General features: G+C 38.7%; 1 protein-coding gene across 2 annotated transcripts in view; it reads left to right on the top strand.

Moving 5' to 3' along the window:
• pde4dip (phosphodiesterase 4D interacting protein) overlaps positions 1-22,143 on the top strand; it is a 465,593-nt gene that overhangs the window by 195,090 nt on the left and 248,360 nt on the right. The window lies entirely within an intron of this gene.

Consider the following 22,143-nt stretch of genomic DNA (forward strand, 5'->3'; position numbering starts at 1 on the left):
CCTGCTGACGATTTCCAGCACTTTGTTTTTATTTCAGATCTTCAGCATGCACAGTAACTTGCTTTTAATACTTGACTCTTTGATGCTATTTCTATTTTTTTCTGTAGCATATTGGCTTCTTTAACTTTACATTTCATTGCCATCCTTATTTGCTTGTGCTTTTATTTGGTTTTTCCCCTTTTAATGGGGATTAAATGATTGGGTTCCTAGGAATGTCTATTTTGATACTAAATCTGTCATGATGACATGGGACAAGCCAGATGGACAAGTTGGTCTTTGCCTCCCTGGCATCTTTATATTTTTGTTTGTTAATGTGGTGAGAGTGATTATTTTATTCCTGGTTGCTTTTTGGCTATTTGAGCAAACTAATTGTAACTTTTTAATAAATGTGAGTCTACAGAAACACCAAATACTCTAGGAAAGAAACTCGCTGATGGAGCATTATATCTATATGTTCTAAGCTAAACATAAGAAGTGCAGTCTAAATCTTTTTCAGTGGTTAACCACAGCAAAAATTTCAGAACTAGCTGGGCCACATTTGTCTGCGATTATATTGGTTTTCCAGCATTCTTGATCTGAGAACACTAGGCTCCTAGACTCCTGCCAAAAACCCATCTTCCTTTACATCGTTTTATAACATTTCCAGATGTCATAACTGCTGATATTTAAAGAGAGCTATTTAACTTAAAAATTTAAGTTCAGAATGGTTTGCAAAAAAAAAGCCTGTGGGCTTTGTACTCGCTGAGTTAACACTTCAGAACATAGCCCCTTTGGCTATATTTTGTGAACCAGACAATTCAGAACTTTAGTGTTCTATTTGTTGTGAGCTGAGCTTCTGATCCCATATATCTCTGTGACCAAGACACCAGATTTCCATTTCTGTGACTTTGCTTACCTCTGAACCTACCTTAGCCCAGCTGAAATTATAATCTATGCCTTTGCCTCCAGTCGCCTCTATTCCAATGTTTTCCTTGTTGTACTCCATAAAATATCTGTTCAATTAAGCGTCTGCTGTCTATATCCCAACTCACCCTAGGTCTGTCCAGGCTTCACCCCATGTTCACAATTCCCTCTGTGACCCCATCCCACCCTATCTCTGTAACTTTATCTGTGTGAACTCTGTGCCTCCAATTCTGTCAACTTATGTTGTTTACATTGCTAGTTTAAGTATCACATTGTCCAACACTGGATGTGCTCTAAGTGGCCATGGCTCTATGCTAAAGTCTGAAATGCCTTCCTTAAACCACTCCCCTCTCTCCTCATTCAAGAGCTGCTTTAACATATTCCTCTTTGACAAAGCTTTTCATCACCTCTGCTAATACCTTCTTACATGGCTTGGTGTTATATTTTGTTTAATAACACAGCTGGAAAGTGACATTTTGTGATGTTAAATGCTTTATATAAATGTAAAATGTTGTTTTTCAAGGAAGTTATCTTCTTAATTTGAACTTTTAATAGCACTTTTTTTATTTCAGTGTCCAGTCAGTTTCTAATACTGAGTTATGCCCAGCTCATACAGGCACCTTTGAGTTAACAAGCCTTTGGAAACCATTATAGTTTCTATTGAACATTCTAAATTCAAGTTATGAGTGCTATGTCTTTGTATAAGTGTTTGTAATATCATCTATCAATTCTGTATCCTCTAACCAGTTGAGTTATAAATAAACGTTGAAATTTGCTACTGAGAATGGGAGGATAGATTTAACTTATTTCTATTATATATTTCCAATAATTAGTCATTCCTAATCTTCTTTTGGTTCTTTGTATTTATTTTTATTTGAAATACACATGAGATCACTTTTTAATTATTGCAGCAGCCCATTCCATTTTTCTAACTCTTCAATTAATTTTGGTTTGGACAGGTTATTTGATCAAGCAAGACATATGCATCCTTTTAGTTTAATGTAACTCTCCTTCACTCGTAATCATACATTATCTTTGGGATCTTTGATTTCTTTATTGATCTTTGAAAATAGCATTCAATAATAGGATTGTTATACAAAAATGACAGTAAATTTCAGGCCAATTTGCAAGAAAATAATACATTAATGTTAAGTAGTCAGAACTTCCATCAGAACAACTGAAATATCAATGCATTTTTCTTTTAAAGATGCTGACTGACCAGCTGTACATTTCCAACAATTTCTATTTGATTTTAAATTTGTGATTTTTGCTTTTGAATGCAAAAGGCTACACTACAATGTGAGAAGAATCCTATCTGAAATGGATACACTTCAGAGAATAGTAACTAAATGTTTCATAAAAGAGAGGAAACACAGTGCTTATCATTTGCTTTACTTTCTTTTTCTCCCTTCCTTACCTGAAAGGCCCAATCTGTGTGTGGTGAACAGTTTCACAGGCATCAGACACCCTCCCACTGTTCATATTTTAAGACTAAAGACAAACAATGCAGCAAATATTTCAGACAAACAGTTCATCAATCTCTCAAAGAGACCATCTCCTACTGGCTTTAACTGCCAATGTGTGTGAAATCACTTTTTAATAGTACTCAAGGGACACCACTGAATACCATGTTGTATATACACTTTTCAATATTTCTGGTGTTAGTAGAGGACTGACACTACTGGTCTGTCCACTGAAGGAATGGAGCACATGTTGAACTCATTGGAACCAGCATTAACACACAATTTGTTCTATAACTTTGACTTGCCAACTCCATGACACATGTCACTGGTATCAGTATTAGACTGCAGATAGATTGTAATACTGCCTGACATTTCGATAACACAGTGTGTGACTTTGTACTTTTTTTTGTCAACTAAATATTTGTGGAGGGGAAGTACATGACTATGTCTACTGATAGTGCATTTTTAAATGGGTTGTAATTTTTAATCTAGACAAATTCATTGGTCCATCTCCTTCAGAACTCCATATACATTGTCTTACTAGAAGTAATTATTGACTTTGTCCAATGCACTGATTCCCACCTTGAGTTGCAATGGTAATATTAAAAGCAAGCCCAGAATGTCTTGTACACTTTAACTGCCATTATTTTTTTGAGTAAAGCATGATGCTGTGCATAGCTTTATTTCCATCAGCAATCTCTACCACAGAACTCTATAAACCATGTCACTTTGCAAAGGCTAAGTGGCTTATCTCAGCTTACTGCAGTGTTAAATATGCCAAAAGTTTCAAATTCTGTAATTCCCTTTTCTTCTTTTTCTGCAACTTTTCTCACTTGTCTTCCTTTTCATGTTGACTCTTTGACACTTAGAGTCATACAGCATGGAAACAGACCTTTCAGTCCAACTGGTCCATGCTAAGTATGTTCCCAAACTAAACTCATCCTATTTGCCTATGTTTGGCTCATATTGCTCCAAACCATTCCTATTCATGTGCTTATCCAAATATCTTGTAAATCTTGTAACTTGTAACTAAATCCTGCATCCGTCACTTCCTCTGGCAATTCATTCTTCATACAAACCACTCTCTGTATAAGAAACGTTGCCCCTCATGTCCAGTTTAAATCTTTCTCCTCTTAAATTAAAAATATCTGTCTAGTTTTGAAATACCCACTCTAAGGAAAAGACTTTGCTATTCATTATTTGGAGGTGCCAGTATTGGACTGTGGTGTACAAAGTTAAAAATCACACAACACCAGGTCATAGTCCAACAGGTTTATTTGGAAGCACCAGCTTTCAGAGCACTATTCACCTTATCCAAGCCCTTCATGATTTTATAAATCTCTACAAGGTTGCCCCTAAACCATCTATGCTCCAGTGAAAAAAAACGTTCCACCCTATCTAGCCTATCTTTATAAGTCAAACCTTTTAATCCCAGCAACATTGGTAAATCTTTTTTGAACCCTCTCAAATTTAATAATATCCTTCCTATAACAGGGTAACCAGAACTGAACTCAATACTTCAGACAAGGCCTCACCAATTTCCTGTACAACCTCAACATGATATCCCAACTCCTATACTCAAAGGTCTGAGCAATGAAGGCAAGCGTGCTAAACACTTTCTTAACCACCCTCTGTGAGTTCACCTCTTGCTTCATCCAACTAGCCATATGTGTGAATATTGATCGTGAATACCAGTGACATATTTGACCATAGGGTGCAACATATTTGAGTACTGTTTGATCTTATTAACTTCCACTAAGAGATTCTGCTTAACAGTCAGGAGTACAATCTTATGACAAATCATCAATCTGAAACATTAACTCTGTTTCTCTTTCCACAGATGTTGCCTGATTGCTTCCAGCATTCTCTTTTTGTTAGTGGAAATACTTTGGTTATCTTGTCTTCTGAACCTAGCTGTGCCAATGTTAATTACAGCACCATCACCCCAGCTGAGATCAGCTAATGCAGAACAAATTGAGGAATAATGAATACATTTTGGCAAGAATATTGAAAAAGATCTGTTTCATTTTTCAAATAGTGCCTGGGATTTTTAATATTTCCTTGACCGGGTGGACAGTGGTTTACCATCTCAACTGAAGGCTGAATAATACAAAGAAATTCAGGGGGAAAAATATCAAAAGCCCATTGTACAGCATAAAAGCAGAATTTAAAAGATTGTGAAATAACATGTGATATTTCAAGAAGCAGTGATAAAGTGACAACCCCAGTTTAAATTTTACAAGTCTTTATCAAGTTCTGCAATTATTTTAAGTCACTCATTTCTGATAACATTTTCGTTGAGTTCAAAGACAAGTTCACATGGTTATCTGAGATCTGGTACCAGCTCCAATAGTTTCATGGTCATTGACCGTACTGAAATCCACCCTAGTTCCATGTGTTCAGGGTGTCACAGACATCACCAAAATGTAGGATCTACATTTTACTACTATGAACTTTTTGTTGCTAGTTAAGCAATTGTCGCTCACTTCAGCTTATGTTGATTGGCATTGTTACAACTTCCTCATAGAAACTGTTAACATTTAAAAAGAAACTCAAACATGCAGTGATCAACTCAAGCGAGTTATATCACAAAATTTCATTTTTAAAACAATTTAATTTTATGATGTAAGAAATAAGTAAAGCAAACACTACTGTATAAACTACTATATAAACCGTCTTAGGTGCATACCACGATTTGCATAAAAAAACACAAAACATAGGCATAAATACTTTAAACTAAAAATTTCAACAGACCCTCCCAGTTTTCCTGAAATCACCAACCATGATCATGAATTTTCCTTTAGGGACCCATGTGAGCACCCACAACCAAATCTTGCCACTATCACTCTGCCGATATATTCTATGCCTGTGTGCCTCTCTCCACTTTACCTAATGGGGGGGTAGGGAGACAGTGCTCTGAAGGCTTGTTGGGTAGAGCTGTTGGAAAATAACCTGGTGTTATGTGACATCTAACTTCATCCACCCCAGTCCAACACTAGCATCACCACATCACAAGCCTTATTGAATTCTTTGAGGATGTGGCAAAATACATTGATGAAGGTAGAGCAGTGAATGTGATATACATAGACTTTAGCAAGGCATTTGATAAGGTTCCCCATGACTCATTCAGAAAGTAAGGAGGCATGGGATACAGGGAAACCTGCCAGTCTGAATACAGAATTGGCTGGCCTATAAAAGACAGAGGGTGGTGGTATATGGAAAGTATTCAGCCTGGAGCTTGGTGACCAGTGGTGTTCAAAAGGGATCGGTTCTGGGGCCTCTGCTTTTTGTGTTTTTTGTCAATGACTTGGATGAGGAAATGGAAGGATGGGTTAGTAGTTTGCTGATGACATGAAGGCTGGTAGAGTTGTGGACAGTCTGGAGGGTTGTTGTAGGTTGCAACAGGACATTGACAGGATGCAGAATTGGGCTGATAGTTGGCAGATGTAGTTCAACCTGGAAAAGTGTGAGGTGATTCATTTTGGAAGATCTAATTTGAATGCAGAATATAGAGTTAAAGGCAGGATTCTTGGCAGTGTGGAGGAGGAACAGAGGGATCTTAGGGACCATGTCCATAAGTCCCTCAAAGTTACCACCCGAGTTGAATAGGACTGTTAAGAAGGCTTATGGTGTGTTGGCTTTCATTAACAAGGAGATTGAGTTTAAGAGCCCTGGTTAGACCACACTTGGAATATTGTGTGCAGTTCTGGTCACCTCATTATAGAAAAGATGTGGAAGCTTTAGAGAGGGTGAAGAGATTTACCAGGATGCTGTCTGGACTGGAGGCCATGTCTTATAAAGAAATGTTGAAGGAGCTAGAGCTTTCCTCATTGGAGTGAACAAGGATGAGAGGTGACTTGATAGAAGTTAAAAGCTGATGAGAGGCATAGATAAAGTGGATAGCCAGAGACTTTTTCCCCAGGTGAAAATGTCAATCATGAGGCGACATAATTTTCAGGTGATTGGAGGAAGGTTTAGGGGAGATGTCAGAGGTAGATTCTTTACACAGAGAGTGGTAGGTGCGTGGAATGCACTGCCAGCAGTGATAGTAGAGTCAGATGCATTAGGGACATTAGAACAACTCTTTGATAGGCACATGGAAGATAGTACAATGAAGAATATGTAGGTTAGTCTGATCTTAGAGTAGGATAAAAGGTCGGCACAACATCGAGGGCCGAAGCGCCTGTATGATCTATATTGTTCTATGTTCTCTGTTTACTTTCTGGGACCAAAGCAAGTTCCCCAGCTCTCAGAAATTCATTTTGTTTTTCCCTCAGTGTTCCAGCTGTTCTCCAAGGTGTGAAATTTCATGGGGATCCTCCTATTAGCCTCGGGCTAAGACATCCTTCAACACTTCTTCAAACCCTCACAACTGTGAACTTTTCAACTCAACCATAATGTTCATTGCCCTCTTGCACAGTGTCTCCACTTTTACGGCACTTTTGCTTCTGATTTACAGCTGTTAGGAGATCCCCACTCTTCCTTTCTCTGCCTGCTGAATTCAGGGTTTATACCCATCAACTAAGACACTTTTAACTCCAATCCCAAAGACCTTCTAAAAAGATTCTGCTAGTGATTCCCAGAATTCCAATCTGGGCTCTATCCCACCTTACTCATGATTATAACAACAGAAACTAGTTGAAATATCTTATATTTTCAGAATAATCAACTATTAATTTCAAAATCAAATGTTTTGACACCCTAACCTGAATTACTAATTGTATTTTCTGATAACTACAGGGCAATTCTCACATTTACTGTCTGCAGTTAGCCAACTATACAAAGGTCACCATACTTATGGCTTACACCCTCTGTTTCTGACGTCATAAGTATCTTCTATGATCTTACCTCCATCACATTTAGTGTAAAGAGGACATGAATTAGGTAAGGAGTTCTCCATACTTGAGTTCCTGCAATACATTCCACTGATGTGAAACTCACTGACAGGAGTGCTGCATTGTAAAATTTACCATGATACCTCAATATACTCAAATTAATTCAACAAAAGTTTGACTTGAACAATTGACACTAAAAACATCCAAAGAATCCAGAAATAAATCTATGTAATTGGGAACAAGAATGGTTATGTATTTTTATTTAAAAGAATGATGGAGCAAATGTTGTCAATGGAGTCTGCTGTCCCTAATTGTAATAGAAACAAACTAAGGAATTTGCCAATTGTATTATGTGCATTGTGGCAGTTATATATATTGGATGATGAGATCAGCATCAGCATAGCATAGTGTTAGAAGTTGCATGACTTTGAAGGTGGAGCAGGGTGTTGTAGAAACTAGTCTTCATGAACTCTTGGCTTTTTAAACCTTATTGTGAAAGCCTCGATACTGCTCTCCAAACTCTAGCTCAATTGTTAGATTCCAAGTTAGAAACGTGGCAAACCAATCTGTTGTAGTGGACTGTGCATGTTTTCTGGTCTTTTACTAATTATACAAGCTATTTGTTTAACAAGAGTATTTAACACAATACATTTATGCTAAACGCTTCTTCAGAAAAATATTATGTTTGGATCTATATGGGGTTGTGAGCTGTAAAACCTGAGTTTGAATTAACGATGCTTTGATGAGATATTAGTCTCCGTTCACTCTTGCCAGCTAGTGACTACTGCAGTCTTATACCAGTTTCAATATGTTAGTGCATGTTGTGTGTTCTGCCTGAAGACAAGTCATTTAACAACTATATCCTGCTGCTTTAACTTGAGTCATCTTCCTGGCTGACATTTTCTTAAGCGAATGTTATTAAATTGGCAATTTCAATTCTAGTAGCCAAATGGCTAAATTGTGTGAAATGCAAATGGGATTGATTTTGGGGATAATATTGAAGAAGTGTTAATGTGTTGTACCTGACTTAGATTAGATTAGACTTACAGTGTGGAAACAGGCCCTTCGGCCCAACAAGTCCACACCGACCCGCCGAAGCGCAACCCACCCATACCCATACATTTACCCCTTACCTAACACTATGGGCAATTTAGCTTGGTCAATTCACCTGACCCGCACATCTTTGTGACTGTGGGAGGAAACCGGAGCACCCGGAGGAAACCCACGCAGACACGGGGAGAACGTGCAAACTCCACACAGTCAGTCGCCTGAGTCGGGAATTGAACCCGGGTCTACAGGCGCTGTGAGGCAGCAGTGCTAACCACTGTGCCACCGTGCCGCCCACTTGTGAGTGTTTGATAGCAACAATGTGTACAAAAATTACAAGAGTTGTCTAATTTCAATCACTGGCATCTGCCAACTTGACTCATTAAGAATACAATTTGAAATTAAACATGAAAATGGTGTTTACATTTTCACTAATCAGATAGTTTGTTTGTCTTCCGGATAGTGAGTGACCAGCAAATAGCATGATAACTGGAGTCAGTGCTTGAGTTATTTTCTCATCTGCCATTCAGACTGTGGTCATGTGGTGAGCCATCCATCCCAATCCCTTTCGCGCCAGGCAATTACTTTCATGCTTTCCATTTACTGTGCTGCATCCCGCAGTAGGAAAATTTTATACATTTGGAATTTTGCTTCCTATTTAGATCTTTCAGAAACCACACAGGAAGGGGAGTTAAAAAAAAATAGGGAATTTATGCTTGATTACCTCAGCAAACCTTCGAATGATCAATTACAGGGCATCTGTGAGGAAACATAGTCTATGAATATCCCCTCAAATTATGGGATGGCAAGTAGAATCGAAGGACTAAAAGAAAAGAAGGGTTACGGAGGCAAGGGAATGAGTAAACAGTAGTCTGGTCTTCTGTACTGAGATTTCTTATTTTCCTGTAATGTGTAACCTTGGAATGACTTTGTTATGTTTGTGCTATATATGTAATGAACTTGTTCCAAAGTAGTGTCAATGTTTTATTTATACATGGTTTAATCTATTACTCTATAATTAGCAGTTAGAACGTAATTTTACCCACAAATCTTTCAATCAGGCTGTTTATATGATGCCACTATAACCGAGTGTTTCCTCTCAACCTCTGAATAGATACTCATTTACATTAAAGAGAGTAGGAATCATTGTACTAACTCAGTAATAACTCAACATCTACTTTTGAGAAAATATCTGAGATATAAATCTCTATTGGAATGTTAAGTTTTAAAAAGACCAATGTTTTAATTTTGTCAATATCAATAGTGGAATTACATCGAAGTATGTGGAATTGACAGCATAGACAGGCCATTAGGTCAGCTGGTCCAATGCTCATGTTTATTCGCCACATATACCACATCTCAATAGCTTTCTTACATTTCAAAGCTGAGTTTGTTTTGTGAAATTTCTCTATATATGTCTTATTTCTTAATCAAGGAACAGGACTAGTGATCTGAGATATTAGTTTAAATCCCGCCATGACACAGGAGAATTTAAATTCAGTTGATTAAGTAAATCCATAATAAGAAAAGCTGCTGTCAGTAATGGTGACCATTAAACTGCTGAATTGTTGTAGTAGTTCATAACTGTTTTGAAAGAAAAGAAATAGAATCATAGAGTCATACAGCATGGAAACAGACCCTTTGGTCCAACAATCCACGCGAACCATGTTCCCAAACTGAATTAATCCTATCTGCCTATGCTTAGCCCATATGCCTCCAAACCTTTCCTACTCATGAACATATCCAAATGTCTTTTAAATGTTGTAACTGCATCTGCATCCACCACTTCCTCTGGCAGTTCATTCCAAACATAAACCACACTGTTGTAAAAAAAATGAAAATCAACTGGGTCCTTTTTAATTCTTTCTCCTTCTTAAAAAAATGCCCCCTAGTTTTGAATTTCCCCACTCTAAGGAAATGATTCTTGCTATTCACCTTATCTATGTCCCTCGTAATTTAATAAATCTCAATAAGGCCACCTGTCAACCTACTACACTCCAATGAAAAAAGTCCCAGTCTTTCCAAACTATTTTTATATCTCAAACCCTGCGATCTTAGCAAGACCCTGGTAAATCTTTCCTGAACTGTCTCCAGTTTAATAATATCCTTCCTATAACAGGGTGACCAGAATTGCATGCAATACTCCAATAGAGGCTGCACCAACATTCTGTATAACCTCAACATAACAGGTCTGAACAATGAAGGCAAAGCGAGGCTAAACATCTTCTTAACCACCTTGTCTGCCTGTGAAGCAAATTTCAAAGAATTATGTACCTGAACCCCTAGGTCTCTGTTCTACAACATTACCCAGGGCCTTACCATTAATTATACAAGTCCTGTCCTTGTTTGCAATACCTTACGTTTATCCAAACTAACCTCCATCTTCCACTTGTCGGTCTATTAACCCAATTGATTTAAAGTAATAGGAGACTGAATAATATTAAACTACCAGCTTGTAGCTGGCAGCTCCAGCTTTAGCATGGTTTCTTAGAGCATCAGTTCCGTAGATCATCTCTCAGGTCTATTCATGCTGTTGTCTTTGGATCACATTGTTGATGGGTCTAACAAGAGATCTGATCCCCACCTGAGTGAAAACGATCATTTTGTTTTATGTAAATACAAAAAACTCAACAATGCTCCTTATTGTGTGATCAATGCATTGGGACTTTGACCTTTTTGCATGGCAATGTGTACTCACCAACTTATAAGTGAAATCTGCTGTATTTACTCTGTGTAGCTCATGCATCACTCCAGACCCACAGCAATGTGATTAATTCTTACTCATATATGACCTAACAAGCCACTCTGCTATAGTGAAGAAAGCAGCTGACTATCAGTTTCTCAAGGACAATTAGGGATGGACCATAAATGCTGACCTTGTCAGCGATGGTCAATTTCATAAATGAATGTTAGAAACAGAGTCATTTTTATGAGCTTACATTTCCGATGGAACACTGAACAATGAATTTGTGAAAGTAACCTTGCAATGACTGTGAATCAGAAGTTTCAGCATAGTATATCCAACCCAAATTCTTTCACATTCACAGTAGTCAGCTCTCTTGTGGTTCATCATGTAATGGAAAGTAACTTGGCGACTATCAATAAACTCAATATCATTTTCACCTCAGCTTAGATATTTTCATGTTTCAGTCTGAACCAAAATGTGTTCTGATGCAGAGAAATTGTGTGAGATTTTCTGGTGAAAGATCAACAGAGCCCCAGGAGGACCATGATTAATTATTAAAATTCACCAATTGCACCATTTCACCTTGGTTTCCTGAATTCTTTTATTCAAATTGTGGCAGCAGATAGAAAGAACGCTATAAAAATTCTTCCCCGTAGTCTTTAAACATGGATCTGGAACTAATTTTGTTTCACTGGTTATATCTGTTTAGCTTGTGCAGATAGCTCATTCTCAGAATACCACATGTTAATACTAAAATGTTATGAGTTTAAGTTTCAATACTGGTGAATTTGCCCCATATTTCTATTCCTGATGCAGCTAAGATTGGTCTCAATGATTGTAAGATAAGGTAAGCAAAGCCTTGTTCTGCTGATCACCGAAATACATCACTGCTGCAGTTATTAGGTATTAATGTTGTGTGGGATTCACAGCTTTATATAGGAAGACAACCCTAAAACCTCTCCCAATGGCTTAGTCGATAACTGCGTTGCTCAGCATGTATTAAGCCATACAAATCAGAGAAGATTTGGGCTGGATTTTGATTAGTACTTGGTTGGTTGATCAAGCCATGGTAAATTCTATTCCTGAGATGCTGCCTGGCCTGCTGTGCTTTGACCAGCAACACATTTTCAGCTGTGATCTCCAGCATCTGCAGACCTCATTTTTTACTCGAAAATTCTCCTCATTGATCAAGATTAATTCCTCTGTGCTACAGCAGAGCAAACGTGCCACTGATTGTTTCTTTAATTGTTCATGGCATGTTGGTCATAGAGTTGAAAGAACTGAACCTGGTTGGAGTGGTTTATTGCCATCCAAATATGCTGAGCAATCTACTGAAGATGATTTGCAGGAGTTTGCCTAAATGCGAGTGGACCTAGCTCCGAAAAAAAGGACACCAACAATTGTTCAACAGTCTTTCCCTTCAATCCAGAGAATACAACAGGAGAAATTTCTGAGGGGATTTTTATAGTTTTTTTATGGGTCTTTGATGCATGGTCAGTACACTAGGACTTTTATTGACTCGAGAAGTCTTTGTTGTCAAATACTTAGAGTCATAGAGATGCACAGCACAGAAACATTCCCTTTGGTCCAACTCATCCATGCCGACCAGATATCCCAACCCAATCTAGTCTCACCTCCCAGCACCTGCCCATATCCCTCCAGACCCTTCCTATTCGTATACCCAATCCAGATGCATTTTAAATGTACTAGTCTCCACCACTTCCTCTTACAGCCTATTCCACACATGTACCACCCTCTGCGTGAAAAAAGTTGCCCCTCAGGTCTCTTTTATATCTTTCCCCTCTCATCCTAAACCTATCCCCTCTCATTCTGGACTAAATATTATGAGGGTTTCTGATTCTACCACCTTTACAAGCATTGAGTTCCAGATTCCCACCATCCTCTCCATGAAAACATTTTTCCTCACATTTCCTTTAAATGTTCTGCTTCTGATCTTAAATGTATCCTGCCTCTATTTACCCTATCCATGCCCCTCATGATTTTATAAACCTCTGAGGTTACCCCTCAGTCTCCGATGCTCCAAGGAAAACAGCCCTAGCCTATTCACCCTCTCCCTATAGCTCAAATCCTCCAACCCTGACAACATCCTTGTAACTCTTTTCTGAACCCTTTCAAGTCTCACAACATTCTTCTGATTGGAAGGAGACCAGAATTGCACACAATATTCCAGAAGTGGCCTAACCAATGTTCTGTTTAGCTGCAACATGACTTCCCAATTCCTGTACTCAATTCTCTGACCAATAAGTGAAACCATACCAAAAGCCTTCTTCACTATCCATCTACCTGTGACTCTACTTTCAAGGAGCTATGAACCTGCACTCTAAGGTCTCTTTGTTCAGCAACACTCCCTAGGACCTTACCATTAAGTGTATAAGTCCTGTTAAGATTTGCTTTCCCAAAATGCACCTCACATTTATCAAAACTAAACTCCACCTGCCACTTCTCAGCCCATTGGCTCATCTGATCAAGATTCTGTTGTAATCTGAGATAATCGTCTTTGCTGTGCACTGCACCTCCAATTTTGGTGTCATCTGCAAACTTACTAACTATACCCTCTTAAGCTCACATCCAATCATTTTTATAAATGATGAAAAGAAGTGGACCCAGCACAGATCCTTGTGGTACTCCACTGGTCACAGGCCTCCAGTCTGAAAAACAACCCTCCACCACCACCCTCTGTCTTCTACCTTTGAGCCAGTTATATATCCAAATGGCTATTTCTCCCTGTATTCCATGAGATCCAACCTTGCTAACCAGTCTTCCATGGGGAACCTTGTTGAACACCTTACTATATTCCATATAGATCACGTCCACTGCTCTGCCTCATCAATCCTCTTTGTTACTTCTTCAAAAAGCTCAATCAAGTTTGTGAGACATGATTTCCCATGCACAAAGCCATGTTGACTATCCCTAATCAGTCCTTGCTTTTCCAAATACATGTACAGCCTGTCTCTCAAGATTTCCTCCAACAACTTGCTTACCACCTACGTCAGGCTCACTGGTCTATAGTTCCCTGGCTTGTCCTTACCACATTTCTTAAATACTGGCACCATGTTAGCCAACCTCCAGTCTTCCAGCACCTCACCTGTGATTATTGATGATACAAATATCTCAACAAGAGGCCCAACCATCACTTCCCTAGCTTCCCACCGAGTTCTAGGGTGCACTTCATCAGTTTCTGGAGATTTGTCCATCTTTATGCATTTCATGACATCCAGCACTTCCTCCTCTGTAATATGGACATTTTTCAAGATATCACCATTTATTTCCCTCCATTCTATATCTTCCATATCCTTTTCCACAGCAAATACTGATGCAAAATACTTGTTTAATATCTTCCCCATCTCCAGCGGCTCCACACAAAGGCCGCCATGGGGCCCTATTCTCTCCCTAGTCACCATTTTGTCCTTAATGTATTTGTCCTTAACCGTACTTGCCAAAGCTATCTCTTGTCCCTTTTTTGCCCTCCTGATTTCCCTCTTAAGTATATGTCTACTGCCTTTATACTCTTCTAGGGATTCACTCGATTATCCTGTCTCTACCTTACATCTGCTTCCTTCTTTTTCTTAACCAAACCTTCAATTTCTTTTGTCATCCAGCATTCCCCATACATACCAGCCTTTCCTTTCACCTTAACAGGAATGTACTTTCTCTGGAGTCTCATTATCTCATTTCTGAAGGCTTTCCATTTTCTAGCCATCCCTTTACCTGCAAACATTTGCCTCCAATCAGCTTTTGAAAGTTCTTGCCTAATACGTCAAAATTGGCTTTCCTCCAAATTAAAACTTCAACTTTTAGATCTGGTCTATCTTTTTCCCATCACTATTTTAAAACTAGTAGAATTATGGTCGCTGGCCCCAAAGTGCTCCCCCACTGACACCTCAATCATCTGCCCTGTCTTATTTCCCAAGAGTAGATCAAGTTTCTGTAGTATTTACATCCACATACTGAATCAGAAGATTTTCTTGTACATGCTTAACAAAGTCCTTTCCACCTAAACCGTTAACACTATGGCAGCCCCTGTCTATGTTTGGAAAGTTAAAATTCCGTAACCACGCTATTATCCTTACAGATAACTGATTGCTGTCATAGTTTGTAAGATCTCTAGTAGCACAACTGATCTGCTGTTAATTCTCTTTGTCTAAGAAAGTCACCTCCCAAAGTATGAGAAGCAGTTAGCAGTTTTCAGACTGTCTCTAACCATATACATGGAAGGTAGAATATTTGGCTGACCAGAGGAAGGTTGATATAAGTTTTGTTTGTCAACATTCAATGAGTTTCTTGTATGTAGAATCGAAGAGACCAAGAGTGGCTTGCAAGCGTGCTGCAAAGAGGGCAATGGCACTGTAAACATCTGCAAACTACAAATCACATTTCCCAACAATGATTAGTTCAAGTTCAAAATGGTGGCATCTGAGGTTAAAGAGTTTTCTGTCTGAACAGTATTTAATAACATCAGAGGACAATTGATACTTGTTAAGGTGAATAATCATTGTCAGATAGACTGTAAATAGTATGGAGATCATCAAACAGCCTTGCTTGTCTCCACTGTTATGGGCTCAACCGAACCTCCTTAGAGTGTATCAAGGAGATAGCCCAGACCCTAACCTTTATCTTATTTAAAGGTAAATGTAAAGTGCTGTACTCCAGATATGATTCAACAGGTTCACTATTATGTTTTTCAGAAAAATGCACTTTATTCACACAATGGAATTAACATACAAGCAAAAAAGAAGAATTGACATAATTAAGTATTTCAATAGAGTTAAAGTTAAGTAACATATTATCTAACTATTCGTCATCAATTGTTCCAATCTAGCAACATCCCAGAAATACATTCTTGGCAAAGTCAAATTCAACAAAACAGATTTTCCTTATGTACTATCTCCTGCCCAGGAATAAGGAACACCAAAAGAAACAATCTTGCAGCAGAGAGAGAACTTAAGCTTTTTGCTGCAGTAGAGAGAGAGCTGTATCTACCAACTTCAACTCCAAAAGCCCCATCTGAAAGCGAAACTAAAACCCTGGGTCTGTACGAACGTGACTGCATCCACTCATGCTTCTTTTGTCTACTTTTAAAAAAGCAATCAGGGTCCTCAAAGTTGTTTACCTATCACTTCTGAAGCAGAAATGGTATCAGCAAACCTCTTCAAGAGAAACCGGACAGAATATCTCTTCAAAGGCATAGTATCATCACACCAGCTAAATTTTGTGTCTGTTGCAAATCTCCCACTCAAAACATTTGCAATGATATCCATGAAGCAATTACAAGACAATGATTACGTTTCTTAAGCATATAAATCATTGGAGCATAATCCACAGAGCCTTACAATTAACTGTGTTTCATATATTTGTTTGGTCGGTAATTGCAATTAAGAGCTCTTAGTGTTCTTGACATTTTTCTTGGACAATGTTAGAGGTTGCTGTGGAAGTCCTTAGTCAAACTGTCATCTACAGGATGTAAGCAATTCAGATAAAGATCTGGACCCTCCCCGGGCATGGTGGGGGGGCGTGGGTGGGGGGGGTGGTTGGGGGGGGGGGGTCTCCCTGTTCCGTGATCAGTCAATAAGCACTCACAATTGATCTGTTTTTTTAAGATTTCATTCTTTATTTTCTTCTTATGGCCAGGCACAGATCATCCAGAAACACAGAGGTTATACACTTCTGTGTTCCTCAGAGGAGCTGCGCACATAGCCTAAAACAAAGACATTTTTATAGTTTTCTTAAAGAACGGTACAGGCCATAATTGTACAGTACATTCAGACAATTGCCAATCAATTTACAATATAGTGATATTTGACAGCTACTCGGTCCAATGATATTTCCTGGGAACCAACTTTGTTTTCCAACAATCAGGCCACCCTTATCTCACTGAGTCTTTGCACCTGTAGTTGAAGGTTAGTTAGGATGCCCAGTAATGTCTTGTCTAGTCTAGTTATTTCTATGCTGTAAAGGAAGTATTGTCTGCTAATCTCTATTGCAGCGGACTATGATTGGTCAATTATGCAGCTATAGCAGAGTTAAAAGCCATTTTATGCAGCTTTTAGCAGAATTCTCAAATTTGCAATCGAGAAGCCATTTTGTCATATTATTTGCATTGAAAGCCATTTTATTGCCACCTAACTTAGTAAGAGCATGTGTTAAGTGGTTGTTCCTGACAACAACTAGTTACCTCAGCCTATATTCAGGTTTCAAATCCTCACAGGATAACGCCATCCAGAATTTTCTGTGCTATGGACAAGGGAAAATAAAAAGAATTCAACAGCACATTCTATTTTCATTCTTGAAGAATGTTACAATTATCACATTTCTGAATTTCAGTGGGGTTCTTTACCCTTACAAAGCTACAGGAAGAGTAGAAAGGTCTACCAACTTAGAAGACCTCATCCAAATAGCACAGAGCTGCTGTTTTTTTGTTCATTTGATTGCTTGTTGCAACTCTTCCATCATCAGGGGTCACCCATGGATTTGATCACAGGACACTGCATCAACTAACACGGTGCATTGAAGAATTGTTCAAAATGTTCTTTGTAGAGTTGATGGTGACACTGTCATTCTTCCGAAGAGAAGTCCATCCTGTGAACAAAGGGCATTTTGAAGATTTGATTTTGGTCTGCAGATGACTGTGGTACCTTTTAAAAATCTTCACATATCATAATGCTCAAAATCTCTTATCATCACATGTCCTTAATCTTCAGATTATCTTTTGACTTAGCCTTAAACTGTAGAGCTAGTTTCTTGAGTTTTAACGTTGGTTTTTCCACCTAGCAGTGAAGGCTGCTTGTGTTTGTTTCAGGAGGTCACATATTTGAACATCATTTGCATTGAATCTACCTTTGCGACAATGGGGCTTAACCTTGATGATTGGGGTGCAGTAGTTTAACACAGTGCAAAAGTAAGGACTGCAGATGCTGGAGATCAGAGTCAAGATTTGAGTGGTGCTGGAAAGGCACAGCAGGCCAGGTAGCATCCAATGTTTCAGGCAAAAGCCCTTCATCAGGCGATTTTCCTGCTCCTCAGATGCTCCCTGACCTGCTTTGACCTGCTATGCTTTTCCAGCACCACTCTAATCTTGACAGTAGTCTAATACAGCTGACTTTATTTGATCTCACTGTTACAGAATTGAGTTGAATAAATGAAGATTTTCCTGATATTTCATGATCTGCACTTGGAATTCAAATCTTCAGTTTTTAGGGTTAAAACATTAATCCTTTTCCTTTGGGGCCCTGATGTCTCGGTGCATGTTGGATGGTCATCGCTAATTGAACAAGTCGATGATCTGTCCAAAGAGCATCAGTCCCCTGAATGGACCAAGTGACACAGACATTAATTAGATCATTAACCCAAGCAATAGCTTAATCTAACAGGAGTCAGTGCTTAGATCTAGGATGCCGTGATGAAGCTCGAAGTAGAGAGCATGTTTTGTGATGAGCAGTGTGGCCACCCAACACAGCTGATTAACCATAACTAATTCTTTGATACAGAGGATATTGATCTGAAAGAGGACACTCATATTAAAATACCAATCCTGCTTTTGAACTTTCAGGCATTTTCAGAAGTATCACTGATGATATTTCTCCAATGATTTGAGATGTACATTGTCTCACATATGAGTGAAGGTAACATAGAGCCTTACATAACTTGAGCTTAGTGCTGTGCTTGAGGTCTTTGACTGAAAAAAACAGTTTTTTTCCTTAGATGGCAAAGAGCTGTGCTGGCAGACTGGGAGAAGGAGATGTTGAGTTTTTCCATAGTTGTCTGCCTTTGCCGAGAGGGAGCTCCCAAGAAATAATCCATCTGGGATCCAATGGCTTATTCTGAACTTACACAGTAAGGGGACGGTCCTACATAGCAGGATCAGGCTGCTGAAGATTTTCATCTTTAGGATGTTCTGCCTAAGGCCTGTTCTTTCACACCACTCCATGAACATGCTGCCAATATTTCAGAGCCTAGCCTCTGTGCATACGTGCAAGGATAATCTGTGTACTACAACTTGATGATAGAAATTGGGGCAATTTTGGTTTTTCACTTGAAGTGATATAGATTGAACAGTTTCCCACTTGTCCTGTAGAGTAGCTTGACACTGTTGAGGAGAGACATAAAGGTAAGGTATCATTGCCACATGAAAGGCAGAGAAAAACATTGGTGTGATGACCGAATTCTGCCTTGTAATGAGTCCACTGTGCACTTGTGTTGGGTCTGTTTTGAATCTGTTCATGCAAATCACAGCTTGCATGCCATCATACAATGGATAAAGGATGGTGACATCAGTGTGTCCTTTTAGGACAGATTGAATACATGTGACAAATTTTTGTGAGTAACTAAATTTGTGGAGGATGTTCCATAATCTCTCCTGCTTACATAGTATAAGGCTTTCGTGAAGTCAAAGTAGGTCATGTATACCAGTTACTGCTGTTCTCTACAATATTTTGGACTTGATTGCTGTGAAGGTGCCTTTATTGGATGAAATCCACACTATGACTCAACTAAGAGCTCTTCAGATGCAAGGAGGTGGCGATGAGGAGGATTCTTGCACTGACCTTCCCGATGGTAGATGGCAGGTCCTTTTAATTATTGCAGTTAGTCTTGTCTTGAACATAGCCACAATTATAGCATTGCCAACAATGCTTTTCCACTGTATTTTAGTATTTTGCTGTGGATTCCTTTTGCACCAGCATCCTTACTGGTTCCTGGATGTCTGGTGGCCTTTTCAACCTCCCATCAGTCTAAAGTTGTGCTGAGATGGTGGTGCGCAGCATGCTATGGGGTGTGCTCAATGGGACTCGTGAGGATTGAGTCTCAGTTGAGGAGATCTTCAAAGTGCTTCTCTCAACAAACACTGACTGCCTCTCTGCGCTTGATCAGCACCACTCTGTTCTTAGCTCTCAGCATCCTAACTCACACAAAATGAATGGCTATTTCAGGAAGGTCCTTGCACAAAGGACCATATTTCTTCAGTAGCTTTTAGAAAAGTGGAGGGAATAAACATATATTGTACACATATACAGCAAATGATGAATTTGATCAGCATTTTACAGCACAATGTGGTGAAGATCGAAATTTCATGCCATTATGTAATAGTTAACCAATTCTTTTCTGCATTGACTTGAACATAGAGAATCAATAGATTACTAAAGGAAAACGTCCCCACTCCATCACAAATGTCAGTCACTACACATTTAGCAACAGATATTTAATCCATTGCTCTTTTTGATGCATAGGCATAAATTACGTTGGCTGACATCAGAAGCAAATATTGTACAATGCTAAGATATTTATGGATATTTTAATAGACATTTTACAGATGCCCTGTAGTCCGGTGACTCATGTTTAGGCTTTTGGATATTGACGTTCGTTCTGTTTTGATCTGGTGAAAATAGAGTATTGGGCCTCAGCCTACAGCATTCATGCTAAATACACACATTTCAGAGATAGAATAGTGAGAGGCAATGTTGGACCTTAGGTACTGTACATAGTTATTATACATAATGTTCATCTTGTGTTGACAGGATCAAAGTACAATAATATCCCTTAATGTGTTCTCAAAAGGCAGCTTTCCAACTGATATTTATTTCATGAATAATCAAATGTTGGAACCCAGTCTGTGGTGTTAGTACAGAATCCTATTCAATTATTAAGTGAACTCACTCTAATATGGTGCATATAAAGAATGTAAGTTCAAGCTTTGCTTACTTTCTAACAAGCTTGCCTCTGATTCATCTCACTTCAGTCCAAAGTGCATGACCTCACACTGAACTCCAGTATCAATATTTTTGATCACTGACTTAATCAGACTACTTCATTTTATCCCCTTGATCTTAGTATCTCCTACAAACTAGATAGGCAACTCACAATTCCTTCAACCAAGTTAGTTAAAGGATATGATGAAAAGTTGAGGCACAAATACAGAGCCTGGGGAGCACCATTTGTCTCATCCCACTAGTCAGAGAATTACATACAAACACAGTGAATCATATAGTCCTTATAGTGCTGAAGCAGGCCATTCAGCCCATCAAGTCCACACTGACCCTATAAAGAGTATCCCTCCTAGACCCACCCCATCCCTGTAATCCTTCATTTCCCATGACTAATCTACCTAACTTACATATTCCTGGACACTATGGGCAGTTTAACATGGCCAGTCCAATTAAGCTACACATCTTTGAGCTGTGGGAGGAGATTGGAGTACCTGGAGGAAACCCATGCAGACATGGGGAGAATGTGCAAACGTGAGCCTGGGGTTGAATGCAGATCCCTGATGTTGTGAGGCAGCAGTGCTAACCACTGAGCCACTCCAATGTGAAGCATTCTCTGATGTTATAGTATGCAATTTCCTGAGTTTCCTGTTCAAGGTACCTGTTATTGTGGTTTTTGTTGAGGAAAGATCCAGCTTCATTCTTTGAGAAACCTCAGATCAAATCTATTTTATTCAGCATATTACTTCCTGAAAAAAACCTAATGCAATCAAACATTGTACAATGTACATTGTCAATTTAATTCTAAGTCAACTGAAGTGTGAAATAGACACTGAACCTTTGCTTGACAAAACATTTCTTTACAGAACTCAACATGACTATATCTGCTCCCTACTTGCTACTAGACCCCCACATCCTAACTATATCTCTTCATTAGCTCTAGATACTTAATTAAACAATGTTCTTCGTCCGTATCTTAATAGAAATAACATTATAATGATAGATCAATATTTGAATCACATGCAAGTATCAGTACACTACAGAAATTATCATAACTTATCATTTTCTTTCTATCTATTGATAAAAGCTGAAATAGAGCCAGTTGATAACATCAGGAGAAGCAATTTAAATGAGAAATTCAGTCTTACTTGGTCAGTCAATTGTCATATGTACCTGGGTCATAGTTGCCACAGGAGTTTGCATTCTTCCTGCTGCTCATCTTTGCATCCTGGTTTTCACAGTGCAATTGAAGTAAATAAATCACTGAAACACTTTGCGTTAGAACTATCTCTGCTAATTTTAATTGAATTCCTTAATATGCCTGGCTCATGGTATCTATTTGCAAGTGGATGATATTATAAGCACTTTTGCTGAAACCAATGCAGTCAAAACAGAAAAACTAGTTATTCAGAACTTTTCCCTCTTCTGAAGAAATACTTTTTCCTGTGTCTTTCTTCAAAGGTGCTGCTTGATCTACTTAATTTTTCCTGCAT

The sequence above is a fragment of the Hemiscyllium ocellatum genome, chromosome 9, assembly GCF_020745735.1.
Source record: "Hemiscyllium ocellatum isolate sHemOce1 chromosome 9, sHemOce1.pat.X.cur, whole genome shotgun sequence".
Classification (NCBI taxonomy): Eukaryota; Metazoa; Chordata; class Chondrichthyes; order Orectolobiformes; family Hemiscylliidae; genus Hemiscyllium; species Hemiscyllium ocellatum.